Below are 15,695 nucleotides of genomic sequence, written 5' to 3'. Positions count from 1 at the left end.
AACATTTACCAACCATAAATACAATTTAAACTCTGTACATGTGTGTCTACATGTGTGGAGAAACAGGCTGAGATACGGTTTCAATAAAAACAATCCTTCTGCACTGATTAAAATGTGTAAAGAGGAAATCTGTTTATACCACAATCTACTCAAAACTTGTGTTGGCAGCAACACTTTTGGCTAATAACTGTCAATGGCAAAGCTACATGGAGGATATGAATTACTCGACTCACAGTCTGGAGATCAGAGCTCAGTCTAAAATGGCATGTCCGACACTTTCTGCCATGTCCACCATGAAGGGATGCCATAAGCTCAAGGCCTATGAAGCTCAGACTGCTATGAAAGTGGGCATGCTCAATGATGCTCTATGGTCTGTTGAGCTCAAGTCCGTCCACAAACGGAAAAGAGGTTTCAGAGGAAACTGCAGAGCCCTGCAATGTTTTGGGCAGGTGTTAGTATTTATTCTCCATCTCTTCAAATAATGATGGTATCATTCTGGATCTATAGTAGCATGAAGAATGAGATTATTGGATTACCTAGAAACCAACAGGGCATTTAATATTTTTATGCTCCATGTTTCATTTCTTGTTGATTTCATAAAAACCAGAAATCAAGCATTGTCCAGTGAGTCCATCGCCCATGGGTTCATCCCAACCAAGAGCATCCCTGGTCTGATTAATGCAAGATCACCTGAGGGTCTACAGAACTCAGAAGAACCCCTCGGTCACATTCAAGAAGCAGTAGGAAGAGGGAAAACACAAATAGAAGAGCTAAGGTGGTGAAAAATCACTAGTGAAAAATGAAGACCCCACACTGCTTCCCCACACGGCTGGCAAAAGTTAGCTGAACATCCTCTAGTCCCCTCCATCCTTCTTTAGGCCCCACTGCATTTTCTTTCACTCCAGGCTCTGCCGGAATCTGTGTTGCACTCCAAGTGACTCGGTTTTTATTTGCACGCCTAGCGCTGTCAGACGCAGTGCAACATGGGGCCATTTTCTCGGACTGGCTACCCTTCCCTTCTCTGGATTCTTCAGGCATTTGCTGAGATCCAGTTCACAACAGCAAAGGCTGGCTACATGTAAGTAAAGACAAATAGAGAGTCCAGATGATTGAGACTCAGGAAAAAACTTGGGTAGCAGTACAGTCTCATAAAGAGCACTTTCAAGATATGACTCTAGTACTTTCACACAGGTTATTTCATTTAATTTTCTTATCAACTCTGAGAAGCCTCGTCACTATTGTCTCTAACATTGAGACATACTTAAAATCCAAGAAAAACTTTGTGATGTACCCAAGATCAAACATCCAGTAAATATCACAGCTGGGTGCTGCAAATGACATTATTTCATTCTTTTTGTGGCTGAGTTATATTCCATTGTATACATGTACCACATGTTCTTTATCCATTCCTCTGTCAATGGGTATTTAGGTTGCTTCCATGTCTTGGCTGGTGTAAACAGCAATGCATGGATGGACCTAGAGATTTTCCTACTGAGTGAAATAAGTTAGACAGAGAACGAGAAATATTGTATGACATTGTTTATATGAAGAATCTTAAAAAATGATAAAAATGAACTTATTTACAAAACAGATTCACAGACTTAGGGAATGAACTTATGCTTACCAGAGGAAGGGAGGGAGGGATATTTAGGGAGTTTGGGATTGACATGTGCATACTGCTATATTTAAAATGGACATCAACAATGACCTACTGTATACCACTGAGAACTCTGCTCAGTATTCTATAACAACCTAATTGGGAAAAGAATTTGAAAAAGAATAGATACATCTATATGTATAACTGAATCACTTTGTTGTACACCTGAAATTAACACAACAGCATTAATTGTACTCCAATATAAAATAAAAAGTCAAAAAAATCACAGCTGGGACTCAAAATCCATCTCTGTATCATGATGCTGCAACACAACAGAAGAATCTTTCCTTTAGCCCTTTATTAGCCCTAAATAACAATAACTAAAAAAAAAAAAAGAAATGAGCTCAGACCTCAGCACCTGGAACAAGAGTGGTCATCAGCTCTAATGGACCACATGTGACTGTTCACCCATGCAGCCCCAGATATCCACAGGAGGTAGGACAGGCTCTCTGTTGCTTCCTTCCTGAGCTTTCGGAATGAGCTCAGTCTCCACACCCCACCCTGCAGTGCATTTCTAGGGAGCTGGAAGCAGAGGGTCTTCCAAAAGGGGCCCTCCTCTGTAAAATACCATTCCTCTGTTCTCCTGAGAGCCCTGGTTAGTTGACCTTTCAGGCATGATGAAAGATAGCTCTTTTTGGTTTATTTTCCCCAGATAGTTGGAGGAATGTTGTTCTGGGCTCATGTTCAGTGGGTTTGTGCTTTTTGTTGCTGTAATGGTGTTTTGCTATAGTAGTATTACCATATTTTGGAAGTTTTCTAAACCATTGCCTATGCACCCAGGGGTGACTATTAAAATGATGAGGACATTTTTATAAATCACAAAAATAAACAAAAGTATAAAAGTGCAATTAATAAAACGGGCAAAGCTAACTTGGCTAAAGAAACAACTTAAAGTGTTTTTCAGAATGTAAAGTGAGTTTTATGCCCCAAAAGAAGTCCATAGAATAAAAATTCTGTACGTTTTAAGGAAAAATCAGTATACAGAACTGATATGATAAAGGATAAGTGCTGACTTTGATTTTGTATTTTATTTGGGTATCTAGAGGGAAGAAATATAGATGGAAAAATAAACATATATGTGTTAGGAATAACTATATCTTATTTACGTATGATTGTTGCTTTACTAGAATCAAAACAAGCATGATAATTTTTTTCGTTTTGAGTTGTTTTTTTTTTAAGTGGCCTTCTTGTTCTTTTTCACCCAATACCTATAATCTTTACCACATCTGAAGGGCTACCATCTTTAGGATATCATACTCAGAACCAGCTGAGAAACATCGAAACTAGACTTTCTAGATCACATAGCAATCTTCCTCCCCCTCCCTGTCCACTGCCTCTACCTACCTCATCCACTGCTCCGCCAGAAGCCTGGCGTCCACCAGCTGGGGCCTCACTGGCTGCACAGGAACTTGCTCGGGTCTCCCTGCTCATCTCTGAAAACCTGCATAGGTGGTTTTCCAAAAGAGAAGAAACTGACTGCTAAATGCTCTGTGTGCTGGGCAAGATTTCCATGCACCCATGAATAGCCATTCAAGTAGGAAATAAAAACTAAGTACTTGATGATTTCATTCATGGGAAAAAATTTAACCATTTACAGGTGAACAAAAGTTTCTAAATGTGTATTTTGTTTCAGATATTTTAGGGACAAGTGGTGCTTTTAGCCCTCAGAGGGGGAGGGCAAAATGGGGTGATTAGGGAAGTGCCAAAAGGTATGTCACCCAGAGGGCTCCTCCAGGCTCTTCCAGGCCTTGGGCTGACCACAGCCTGGGCCCCAGCCTTCTGGCACAGCACAGGTTGGTAGATCTGACAGCATAGGCTCATTGCAGATGATAATGGTTAAAATCTTGGGCAAGATCCGAAGAAAGCAGGTTTCAGACCAACTGGACTTAAACTAGCTGTGTTTTAAATGACAGAGTTGAGGGGCCATGAGGGTCACCCTACAACATCCCATATTATTAAGGGATGGGGGCACCTCTTCCCACAGAGCAATAACATGAAGAGGCAAGCGGCCAAAGATCAAATCTTCTGCCAATTATAGAACTGATAAGACTACAATCATGTATGGACCATTCAGTCCTCTGTGTGTGTGGTCTGAAAAATCAAACCAGACAAAGTGTAGGTTTTGGTGGAGGGTGGCAGGGGAGGGGGATGGGGGAGCAGAATCGAAACAGCAACTCTCTCCGGATGTGTTTTAACTCTCCCAAATAAATGCATGTGGAGGAACAGAATCAAACATGTTTCTCAAGCAGAGAAAATTATTTTGCTTTCAAACACCAACCAGGTAAATATGGTCTCTAAAATGATTAGAAATGCAATTGATGAGCCACTGTGATTATTCTTTCTAATCACATACCAAATTTCAAGTACTTTCTGTAAATTACTCACAGGCAATTAAGTCCTTTAGATTCATCCTGTGATGGCGGCAGTCTTGTAGGGGCATGTTTGTCAACACAGCTGCTGAGATCCTGGCAGGGGGGAAAAAAAGCCACATGACTTTTTTAGCTCATAATTCAGTTAGGTTCTTTTCCTGAGGTTACATTTGGGCATCCTAGCCATGCAGGTAGCAAGGTAAGTGGCTCTGGGTCAACAGCCAGCAAATGGAGCTCCCTAACATCCCCACTGGAGAAGGCAATGGCAACCCGCTCCAGTGTTCTTGCCTGGAGAATCCCATGGACGGAGGAGCCTGGTGGGCTGCCATCTGTGGGGTCACACAGAGTCGGACATGACTGAAGCGACTTAGCAGCAGCAGCAGCAGCAACATCCCCACAGATAAAGAATGATCAGATAATGTATTTGGCCTTTCCCTGTCCACCTCACCCCTGCAAAGGCAGACACACACCATGAATTCTAGATCTGTCCTTCAGTTGTTTCCAGTGCCCACTGCAGGTGCAGAAGGGTCAGGGGGAAAAGGGCAAAGCTGAGCCAGGCCCCATCTGGATACTAGCTTCCCAATCTACTCATCCAGTTCTGTCTCCAACATGACCCGAGGACCACTTGGGTGACCCGGAAAAGATTCCTGTGAACTGAGCAGTTCTTCATGTTCTAACTGCTGCTCTCCTCACTTCGTCCCTCAGCAATACTATACAGCCCTTCCTATCTCTTTAAGGGATATAAATATCCTAAATTTTCTAAGTCTTTTCTCCCTAAGCAAATCAGAGGTTCCAAAGGGGGAGGGAACACATCATCTGTTCTTTTCATATCCTTCATTATTGCTGCTGCTGCTGCTGCTAAGTCGCTTCAGTCGTGTCCAACTCTGTGTGACCCCATAGACGGCAGCCCACCAGGCTCCCGCGTCCCTGGGATTCTCCAGGCAAGAACACTGGAGTGGGTTGCCATTTCCTTCTCTAATGCATGAAAGTGAAAAAATAAAGTGAAGTCGCTCAGTCGTGTCCAGCTCCTAGCGACCCCATGGACTGCAGCCTACCAGGCTCCTCCATTCATTATTGCTAGTGCTAAGCAAACAGCAGTCTCTCAAAAGCAAATTGTGTGAGGACTCTCCTTGGTGTCAGTTTTGTCAGCTGTACTAGATGTGTAAGGCAGACAAAGGAAAGCAAATATGAAGAATGACAATAAGGCAGAGTCAGCCTCTACAAAGAAACCCTTATTAAACTAACACCTTGTCTTTACTATACTCTGAGATAATTCTGTTGTCTTTCTTTCTTCACACTTTGTGGCTATGCTAACTATGAATAAAAAAGTATAATTTTAACCTTAAAATTATTACTTTTCAGGGCAAACCTTCCAATTTGTGTTCACCAATTGACTAAAACTACCTCAGATCCTTTCACATCTTCTGTAGATTTGTTTTCAGTAGAAAGTACCGGAAAGGCCACAAAATAAAATGCTCAAGGATCTGAAAAGAGAGCCTGCCCCTTATAATTGAGACCAAAGCCAAATTGTTGCATAAATTTAAGTTCTCACTCCTTTGTTGGAGGGGGTGGGGAGAAGTACAGTCATGAGTTAATGGATTATTTTGCCTTTTGAAATTTAAGGGATGAAGTGCTTTGGAATTTTCATTCCTTTTCTCCCAGAATATCTTGCTTTTTTAAATTACTCATTGCCAGTATAATAGTAAGTCAAATGACAAGCAATCGAGGGCAGTAAAGGAAACTGGGGGCTGGTTATCATGAAGGCTGTGTGGGAGCTTTTTCCTTTCAACTTTGGAAAAGATGGACACTTTATCTGTGGAGACATGGGTTCTGGCCTTATCTGCATTTACCCAGGAGAGGGCCTCCACCCTAATGGAATTAGCAAAGGTCACTTTAAGGGCTAGGACTAAAATTTGGGTCTTCCTTTGTAGATGAGCCCTTCATTGATCTTATGGCCTTCCACAGACTCTCTGGTACGGAGGTTTAAATGATCAATGGATGTTGCTCCTCTAGTACCTTCTTCAAGTCGACCTCAGTCACATTTTGTACTGCGTGTAAATCACTACCGTTTTTTCCTGTAGCAACTAGTCCTCCCCTTGAGAGAGTAAGTTAGCATGGGCTGCAGAGGAAATGGCTAATTTCTACCAGGACACTGGGACAATCGCCCAAATAAAGGCGGCAGACGTCTGTCAACAGCTTCGTTTTCACATTCCTTTTTCAGTCCTCAATCCATGGGCCAAAGAAGCCCCAACGTCGGACTCACACTCTCACCCGGTCACCCCACCCCACGTCCTGCTCTTCAGACCAGACCGAGAAGAAGCCTGGCGCTGGGAGGTGAGCCTGCCACCAACCCGAGGCTTTTCACCGCCAGCGTGGATTAAGTAACACCCGCAAAATCAGCATTTGCACACATGCCAAGGGCTGATTACGGGCCTCTCAGCCAAGGCAGCCGACACTACTTCAGAGCAATTTCTCCAATTACTCAGCCCCAGGACAGCCGGGGCGCGACTCCAGCGCACCCTCCCGGGCTGCGGAGCTTGTTACGAGGCCACTCACGACCGCCGGCGGGCCTAAACCACGAGACCGCCACCCACCCGCACCAGTGCCGGCCGGCGCTTCACGCTCCATTGACTGGGTCCCTTTTCTCGCCCCGGCCCTGGGAAGAAACCGTGTTCTTCCTGGGAGCCCCGAACCATCTCCCGCGGCTCCCCAAAGGACTAGACGGCTTGAGCCGCCTACGCTTCCAACCCATCCTCAATCCGCGAAACGCGCAGGGAGTTGGGCGGGAAGCTGCGGATCGCCGTATGCAGAAAAGAGTCGCAAACGAGTCTGCGGGGTGGAAGGAGGGAGCTGCTGCGGGGGTCGTTCAGTGTCAGCGTAGCCTAGCCCACCCCACAAAAGCCAGAACACGTCAGAGCTTTGCCCACCGCGACCCGATTGCTCCCGGGCTGCCCCGCCGCCTCCTTCGACCCGTGCGTCTGCGTCTCTGGCCACTGCCGGAGACCAATTGGTTTTCAAATAAGTAAGATAAACCTAGGATCTAAATTTCCTTTATGGGGGACCGACCGAGAGGCTGTGTAAATGTCTCCTGACAGACGTAATGGAGGGTTATTAGCAGTACAAAGCCTGTCCGACCCGTAGCGTTAGTTCAAGGGAATATTTTGGTGTCGCACTGAAATTGCTACGCATGTAAACCAATTTCCCCGACAGAAGGGTAAACACAGACTCGTTTGAACCGCGAGATGAAAACAGATGGGATATCGCAAACAGTTTCCCAAAATACAACAGACTTCTGGGCCAATTACACGTGGTTAGCTCTGAATGGCAGAGGAAATAGTTTTCTTTGCTGCTAAATGTCACAAAAGTCACCTAAAGGCACAGAAGGAAGCCGCTCTGTTTTTGAGAAACTTACTAGAATTAATCTGTGCTGGAGTCACTTGTGAAAAACAGAGTCGCCCTTCTGCCCCGCCCCCACTCCCCAGTCCCCACTCCACTCCCCACGCCACCGGGTTCCAGGCCCTTGGGAAGAGCAGAACAGTTTGGGTTGGTGATCCGGGCTCTAGGGTTTCGAAGTCTGAACCCGCCCGTCGAGAAAACTGGAGGAGGGGAAGGAAATCTTGCAGGCCCTTGCCAGCCTGGTGGGTCCAAGGAGCACGCGGGGGAATTAGACCGCGAGCCCCGAGAGGGGCCACGGTCTCCTCTCCCCGCCGGGACCTGTGCGTCCCTCCTCCCGCACGCACGCCTCGGCCGCTCGAGAGAGAACACAAAGGCTCACGAGGCTGCCTTGATGCCAGCCGATTAAGCTAGGGCTGCACCATGTGCGTGAAGACCACGGAGCCCGGCCTCGGGGGCGCCGGGCCGAAACCCCCAAGAAAACTCCGGAGAGGCCACAGGACCCGGCCCCAGGGCTTCGGGGGCAGAGCCCGGACCCGGCGGCCTCTCCCCGGAGTCCGCGGCAAGCTCTGAGTTCCGGGCCCGGCCGGCGCCTCCGGGATGGCGCGGGGCGCGGAGACTCAAGGGAGTCGCCTAGGCAGGGGACTGAATCTCCGAGGCGGGAAGCCTGGGAGCCGGCGCGCCCAGCCCACCCGAGACCCTCCCAGAGGACACCCGGACGGGGCTGGAGGAGAGAGGCCGGGCAGGGCGCGCCGGCTCCCAGCTCCGCCCGGCGCTGCGCTGGGCCCGGGTCACCGCGCTCCCGGGCTCCGGAAGCTGCGCTGGCTGGGCGGCCAGGCGGGAGGAAGCGGCTCGGGCCGCGCCGCCCCGCGCCCAGGAGCCGCGTGCAGGGTTCAGCCGTGTTTCGGTTGCCCTCTGACCTGACCCTGAGCGCACAAAGGCCTCCCGGGTGCGCCGCCCTGGCCCAGGCTTCCAGTCGCTGCCAAATTAATGAGCCCACGTCAGGTTGGGTTTACAGCTCGGCCGGGAAGCAGCCGAGTGGAAAATGAGCTGGGGGCCGCTCGGGGGGGTCCCCACATGAGTGCAGAGGCTGCCTGGCGTCCCTGCGGCCGGGGACGTCGAGGCCCGCGTGGGGCCGCGCTCAGTTCTCCACGCGCCCTCTCCCACTGGCCCTGAGGGCGCAGGCAGCGCCGAGAAACCTGCCGCTCTGTGAGAAGCGTCTGTCCTGCTTTCTTCCCAAAACACACACCTCACAGTTAACATCCCAGCCGCACAGGCCAGGCGTGCTCAACACGGGTCGTTGGGTTGCGGCTTAGCGACCCTTCGGTGTCTTTGCGGCGCCTAGAGCTGCGGCCTCGAATCCGTGCCTCCTAACACCGAGGCTCCGGGACTCCGAGCGCGCGCCCAGACGGACTCAGGACCCACTCCCAGCAGCAAGGGTCTGGAAGGCCAGCTTGGAAGGCGTTTTTCGATCCGCGGCTGGTGCTCGGTTTTGAAAGTCAAAGATCAAAGTCGAAAAGGGATTTGTTTGTTTTGAATGAAGATCTATCTGCTAGTTCATCCTGAAGTCTTGAAAATTGACTGAAGGTCTGCTCTCTTAATGAGGAATTCGGTTCAAGAAACATAATTAAATTTGAAGCTGATACATCTTTAATTGATCTATAATTACGACATTAATTTATCGTATTTCTTCCAGATTTTACAGGTATATTAAAAGAAAGTGTGCGTGCATGCGCAGTCTTGTCGAACTCTTTGCGAGCCTATGGACTGTAGCCTACCAGACTCTGTCCAAGGGATTTTCCAGGCAAAAATACTGGAGTGGGTTGCCATTTCCTCCTCTAGGGAATCTTTCCCACCCAAGGATGGAACCGCGTCTCCTGCATCTCCTGCATTGGCAGATGGATTCTTTACCCATTGGGCCACCTGGAGAGCCTGAAAAAAAGCATTTTCATCTAGAAAACATTCAAAAGTTCAGAAGAGACATACTCTGAAGAAGCAGCCGTCTTTTTCTGCAGCTTTGTTGCTGTTGAGAACCAAAGTTGGGAGCAACTGGTGTGACATTTACCTTGAATCATCTGTCACTTCTGCATCTTCCTCATCCTTGCTTCAAAGAGCACCCTGCCACAGACCCCTTTTCTTCTGATGACCTGAGTAAGGATAGCCTTAGGTCACCTCTCATGACACCCGTTACTCATCATTGTCCCTTCTCTAGATTCCACACACATCCCTCTAGGCATTTTCTGGGCACCATCTCTTGCAGACCTTGCTGCCCTGAGTCCACACCTTCCTTTGAAACTCAGTGTACTTGGAAGGTCCAGTTGCCTTTATGATGTCAAGCAGTCACTATCTTTAAAGGTGTTCAATATCTCACAGAGTAGCATATAATACTTGATGTACTATGATTATCGTTTTGGCAAACTGTCTTCTCAACTAAAAATTCAACACATTAGGAACAATGACCAAGACCAATTGTCTCCATTGTCCTACAGAGCAGTGCTGGATCAAGAAGTGTTACTTATGTTGGCTCCACAAGTAATTGGAATTAATATAGTCCCCTCTAAAAGGCTAGTTACTGGAGTGGTAGTGGTGGGTGTTCATTCTGAGATATGTCAATATATCTGTTGACATATTTGTTTTTCTTCTGAAGCCAGATTGAGATAGTACCATTAAAGAAATTGACATTTTGACTGGAGGAGGAGAAAGGGAGGTGGGGGGGAGAGAAATATAGGAAGGCAGAGGATCTTGAAAAATAATAGGAATGGGTATCAAGACAAAGTGAGGATACCTAAGGAAACCATGAGGGCACCAAAGAATTAGGAAGCAAGAACACTCAATGGTGGGCCTGGGAGAGAGAGAGGGAAAGTGGGCCATGCTAAGGACAAATTTCACCTACTAAGAGGCAGTATGGTATTATGATTTAGAGCTCATGTTCATCAACTCCTTGGACAGATTATATAACCCTATGAGCATCAGTTTCCTCACCTGCAAAATGAGGATGGTAATAATACATAGAGCACAGAGTTATGAGGATTAGATAAAATAACACTCACTTAATAAGCATTAGCAATGATTGCTCTCAACTTCACCTGGAAGCACTACCTCATAATGTCATTAGGCCTTTAGCATTCCTGTCTGCTCTATTACAATGCATCTTATGAGCAGACAGTGAAGTGAGTAAAGTGTTTTTTTTCTTTTATATGTAAGAAAGTGAAGAAGAGTCACTGGATACTTTAAAGAAGATATTTAACAAAAGACAAAAACCAGATTGGAACAATAAGCAGCTGAGAAGAGTTAGAGAACTTTTTAAATGTTCACACACACACACACACACCTTCCAAGTAAAATCCTTGTAGAGACGGGAAAAGGCATTGCATCCAGAAAATGTAAAAAGGATGCTCTAAAAATGAAACATTAAAAGAACAAGAAAGAAATTTTAAAAATTAAAAATAGGGTAGCAAAAAAGAAATTCAGTAAAAGAGAGTTAAGATGAAGTTGAAGAATCTGTCAGAAAGAACAAAAATACAGATGGAAAATAGGGGGAGGAAAGATAAGAAAACTAGAAGATCAATACAGGAAATCCTACACTCAAATTAAATTCCAGGAAGAAAGTACAGAGATAATAGAGGGAGAGTTTTTCTTTTTTCAAAGAAACAGTACAAGAAAATTTCCCAGAACTTACTAAGTTCTTAGACTACAGAAGGGCCAGCTGAATGCATAGCACAAAGACTAACAAAAGACTTATACCAAAAGGCATATTCACAGAATTTCAGAAACTTGTGAATAAATAGAAACTCCAAAACCCTTCCAGAAAGAAAAACCAGTTCCAGACCAAAAATCAGAATGGCATTGAACTTCTCAAAAATAACACTAGAAGTGAAATATAATGAATAGAGCAATGTGTTTACAATTCTAAGGAAAAATAATTTCCAGTCCAGAATTCTACAGCCAGCTGAACTACTCACGTGTGCAAACAAAATTAAGACATTTTCAGCCATGCAAAATTCTAAAAGTTTTATCTCCCTGTACCCTGAAACAGATGCTGCTGACTCACCCAAAAGCCATCTCCATCTTTCTTTCATTTAATTTTTAAAGGCATCATATAGCCATGTGCTTCCGAGAAGTCAAGCCTTTCCCCAGCTCCAAGGAGTACCTTTGATTAATCTAAGCCAACATGTTGTAATTCCTTACCCTTTGCCAATGATTGGCTTAGAAATAGGCATGTAACACAACTGAGATCAATTAACTATTAGGAAAATTCTACTAGGGCTAGGGGAAGATTTTCTTCACATTAAAAAGAAGTAAAAGAAAGGGACTTCTTCATTTGTATGTAGTTGTATGAGGACATGATGCTCCAAGTTGAAGCAGTTACTGTACCTTATCAAGGATGGAACACAAATATCAAGGATGGCAGAGAAGAAAGATAAAAAGAACCTGCATACTTGATAATGTCACTGAGCCATTGTATTCCTCAAACCTGAACCTAGGCAATATCCAGACTTATTGTTTCAAGAATGCCAGAATGCAAACGCTGGGCACTTCAGCTCATCTCTCAAGCTGAATTGTATAGTGAAAGCAATAATAATTAATAAAAATGACTACTATTGATTGAGTATACTTAGGTACTATTCTTTTGATTAATGTCTATGATAAATCTGTGAAATAAGTACAGAATTGCTTCCATTTTGCAAATGAGAGCATATTGGCTCAAGAAGTGCATGAATTAGCCATTAGATTTGTAACCATTACTCTCTGACTCTAAGGTTTGAGAGTATTTTATTCCAACTCTGTGTGCAGGACAGATGAGAATGGAGCATGGGAAAATGTTTGAAGTATGCTGAGTTCAAACATGGTCTTAATAACCATTTTTAATTTACTTAGTTATTTGCCAATATAGTTCTGATTTGTGGTAACCAACCTTCAAGATGGCCCCCAATGATATTCACTTCCTGGTATTAACATTTTTGTGTAGCTCCCTTAGTGAATAGGGCTGACCTGTGTAACCAACAGGATATCCTGACAATGTGTGATTTCCCAGGCTATGTCATAAAAGCATCATGGCTTCTGCCTTGCTTTCTCTTGGATCACTCACTCTGGGAGAAGCCAGTTGGTATGTCACACACACTGAAGAAGCCCTATGGAGAGGTCCATGTGTCAAGAAACCAAAATCTCCTGCCAATATCCATGTGTGTGAGCCATCTTGAAAGTAGATCCTCTAGCCCCAGACAAACATCTGATAATTGCAATCCTGACCAACATTTGACTACAACCTTATGAAAGACCTTGAGCCAGAACCATCCAGCTAATCTACTCCTGAGTTCTTGACCCATAGAAATTATGAGATAAATGTTTATTGTTTTGCAACCTAAATGTCCATCAACAGATTCAAATGGAGGACCCTGTGGTCCTGCCCTCCCCTCCATTGTCCTCTGCCTGCCTTTTGTCTGTGGAAAAACTTTAGCCAAAGAATAAATTTAATCAGAAAAGTGAGAAAATGCAGAAACAAAGGAAAACAGTGCAACAAGACTAAATAATAATATTTAGTTCCTCTTCATGGGCTATAGATCATATTCTGAGCCATATCCTGTGAGCTGCCTTATAGATACAGAAACCCCTACCAAATAGAAGAAGTTAACCACATGATGAGTAGACTATAGACTATAGCCATGATATAAGCTGCCACAGTTCCAAGAATTGACCGCAGAGAAATGGGAACAAACCAACCCTAGAACTGAAGACTAACTGTACCTAAAATAATCAACTGAAACTGGTCAGAGCATCACATGACAATTTTAAGATGACTATCAAAGCTAACTGTACTGTCTTTACCTGTAACCCCCTCCTGTCTATGAAATCTGCCCACTAATTGTCAGTTGTGGGGGAGTCAGCCCTTGGACAGGAGTTCATCCTCCCCGTGGTTGCTGGCATCCAAAACAAAGCAAATTTTCCTTTCCACCAACCTTGTCTCTTTAATGGCTTTTGAACAGTGAGTAGCCAGACTCCACTTTTGTTTATAAGACAAATGGATTAAAAAAAAAAGATGTTTTTATACATATGCATATATGTATATGTATACATAGTGGACTACTCCTCAGTCATAAAAAAGAATGAAATAATGCCATTTGCAGCAACATGGAAGAACCTAGAGCTTATCATACTAAGTGAAGTAAGTCAGGAAGAGAAAGACAAATATCATATGATGTCACGTACACGTGGAATCTAAAATATGACACAAATGAACTTTTATACAAAAGGGAAGCAGACTCACAGACATAGAGAACAGACTTGCGGTTGCCAAGCGAAAAAGGAGATGAGAGAGGGATGGACTGAGAGTCTGGGACTCAGCACAAGCTATTTTATATAAAAGGAGTAAACAGCAAGGTCCTAACATAGAGCACAGAGAATGATATTCACTATCCTGTGATAAACCATAAAGAAAAAGAATATTAAAAAGAAATATATATATACAGAGAGATATCTGAATCACTTTGGTGTACAGTAGAAATTAACACAACATTGCAAATCAACTGTACTTCAATAAAATAAAAAAAATTTACAGTGTTTATTGCTTTAAGCGGCTCAGTTTGGGGATAATTTGATATATAGCAATAGATAAATTAATACACTGGGTAATTTAATAACCTTCTTCACTTTAAAGGCAAAAGGAGCCTTAGATTTATCAATTTATGTTTTTCAAAGAGACATATGTGGTCCTCACACAACACCACGGAGGAGGGCATGGCAACCCACTCGAGTATTCTTGCCTGAAGAATCCCATGGACAGAGGACCCTGGCAGGCTACAGTCCCCGGGGTCACAAAGAGCTGGACACGACTGAAGCAACTGAGCACGCAGGCATGCACACAGCACCGTGAAAGGAATAAAGTACCAGCTCAGAAAACTGATCATCAGACACACGTGCTCAAGGTACTCAAGTTAGCCAGGGACAAAATTAATAGAAGAACATTCTGGGTCTTTTTCACCAAGCCTTTCCAGTATCCCTGTTTAGAAGTTGGCTCAGGCAGAAAAACCCAGAATGAATACAAAATAAAACAAAAATGAAAGAAATCCCCAAAGAGCCCCTAATTTTAAAATATCTCCTAAGAGGCAGTCAGCCACACATAACACTCCCGATGCTCCCAGCCTCACTGCCCTTGTGGTTCTCATTGCACACAAGAGTTTATAGTCTTGGATCTTGCCCAAAATTGTAGATAGTCATCAGTTTTAAGAACATTCATGTATTCTGAACAGTGAAACTGTTAATGGTTACGGTGTTTATAGCTTGGGTTTAAATAGGAAACTAATAAAGATAAAATCTCTGTTTGATAAGGTGCTCAAACCCCAGTCAATAGAAAGCTTCCTGCTGCACAGTGCGTTCTTTGAGTCTATCATTGAGCCCTGGGTCCAGCCTCAGAAAACGCCATTAGGAGGGAGTTAAAACTCACAGAGCTAATGTGCTTTTCTTAGAACTAATATTGACGTGGTAAATGCTACTTTTGGACAATAATGAGTGAGTGAGTGACTGAGTGGGTCTGCTTTTTGTTAGGCACGAGCCCTATAGGGTTTGTTTGGGTTTCCTGTTTACTTTGAAAGAGCAAGCAGAATCTCTGGGGCCAAAACTGCTCTGACAGAAACCTCAGTTGATGACCTTGGCTTGAGTTGGGCAAACCCTTGCAAATAAAGTCTCCTCTTTGCTCCAGAGGTAGTAAAGTTGTAATGTATGCGGTCTTTCAGGAGTAATCATCTACAGCAGGGAACTTGGCAGAAAGAAAGCCTGAGTTTGTTTCTTAGAAGTCATTCGCATTAAAGTCTAAAATGGACTGCAAAGCACATACCCATCTGCAGTATATGTTGCTACAGGTGTAGGATGTTGTGGTTTCTAACATCTTACATGTGTTCTGTAAACAATACCTCGAGTGTCTTTTTGTTTCTGGGCTGTGTGGTTTCCTGTATTTCTGGCAGATGATCCCCTATGTAGAAAGACAGCTGCCTGCAAAGTTTACTGAAAATTATGTATAAAGACACACATGCAGAAAATGGTGTTGGCTCTGAGAGAAGCTTGGAGCCAGAGCAGGATGGAGCCTGCGGCACTTGTCCAAGTAGCTGAAATAAGCAGTATCATTAACGTCCAAGCCTGAGCAGCTTCCCTGTACCTTCAGGAATTCCTCCAGTTCCCAAGCTCTTGAGCCGTGCAACAGACTGAGTAATAGAAATCTGAATTCGAAACACAGGAGCACACTGGAGGGAAAACATAAAGGAAGACCCCATTAGATGAGAACT

The 15,695-nt window shown here is 44.5% G+C and overlaps 1 long non-coding RNA gene across 4 annotated transcripts in view; it reads right to left on the bottom strand.

Annotated features, from left to right (window-relative positions):
• Positions 1 to 11,620, bottom strand: part of LOC129633110 (uncharacterized) — a 32,337-nt gene extending 20,717 nt beyond the window's left edge. For 2 of the 4 annotated variants that reach the window (XR_008704894.1, XR_008704892.1), the window contains exons 1-5: positions 11,471 to 11,620; positions 9,485 to 9,566; positions 8,669 to 9,351; positions 4,043 to 4,122; positions 3,002 to 3,098 (exon numbers count right to left, since the gene is read on the bottom strand). This is a non-coding gene — a long non-coding RNA (uncharacterized LOC129633110). Of the gene's footprint in view, positions 1 to 1,367; positions 1,492 to 1,827; positions 1,978 to 3,001; positions 3,099 to 4,042; positions 4,123 to 8,668; positions 9,352 to 9,484; positions 9,567 to 11,470 lie in introns of those variants that run through there. The other 2 variants (XR_008704893.1, XR_008704895.1) reach the window with 2 other exon arrangements.
• Between the last annotated feature and the right edge of the window lie 4,075 nt (positions 11,621 to 15,695).

Source organism: Bubalus kerabau, chromosome 18, assembly GCF_029407905.1.
Source record: "Bubalus kerabau isolate K-KA32 ecotype Philippines breed swamp buffalo chromosome 18, PCC_UOA_SB_1v2, whole genome shotgun sequence".
Lineage (NCBI taxonomy): Eukaryota > Metazoa > Chordata > Mammalia > Artiodactyla > Bovidae > Bubalus > Bubalus kerabau.
The sequence above is the reverse complement of the archived record's forward strand: the minus strand, read 5'-3'. Positions and strand labels throughout refer to the sequence as shown.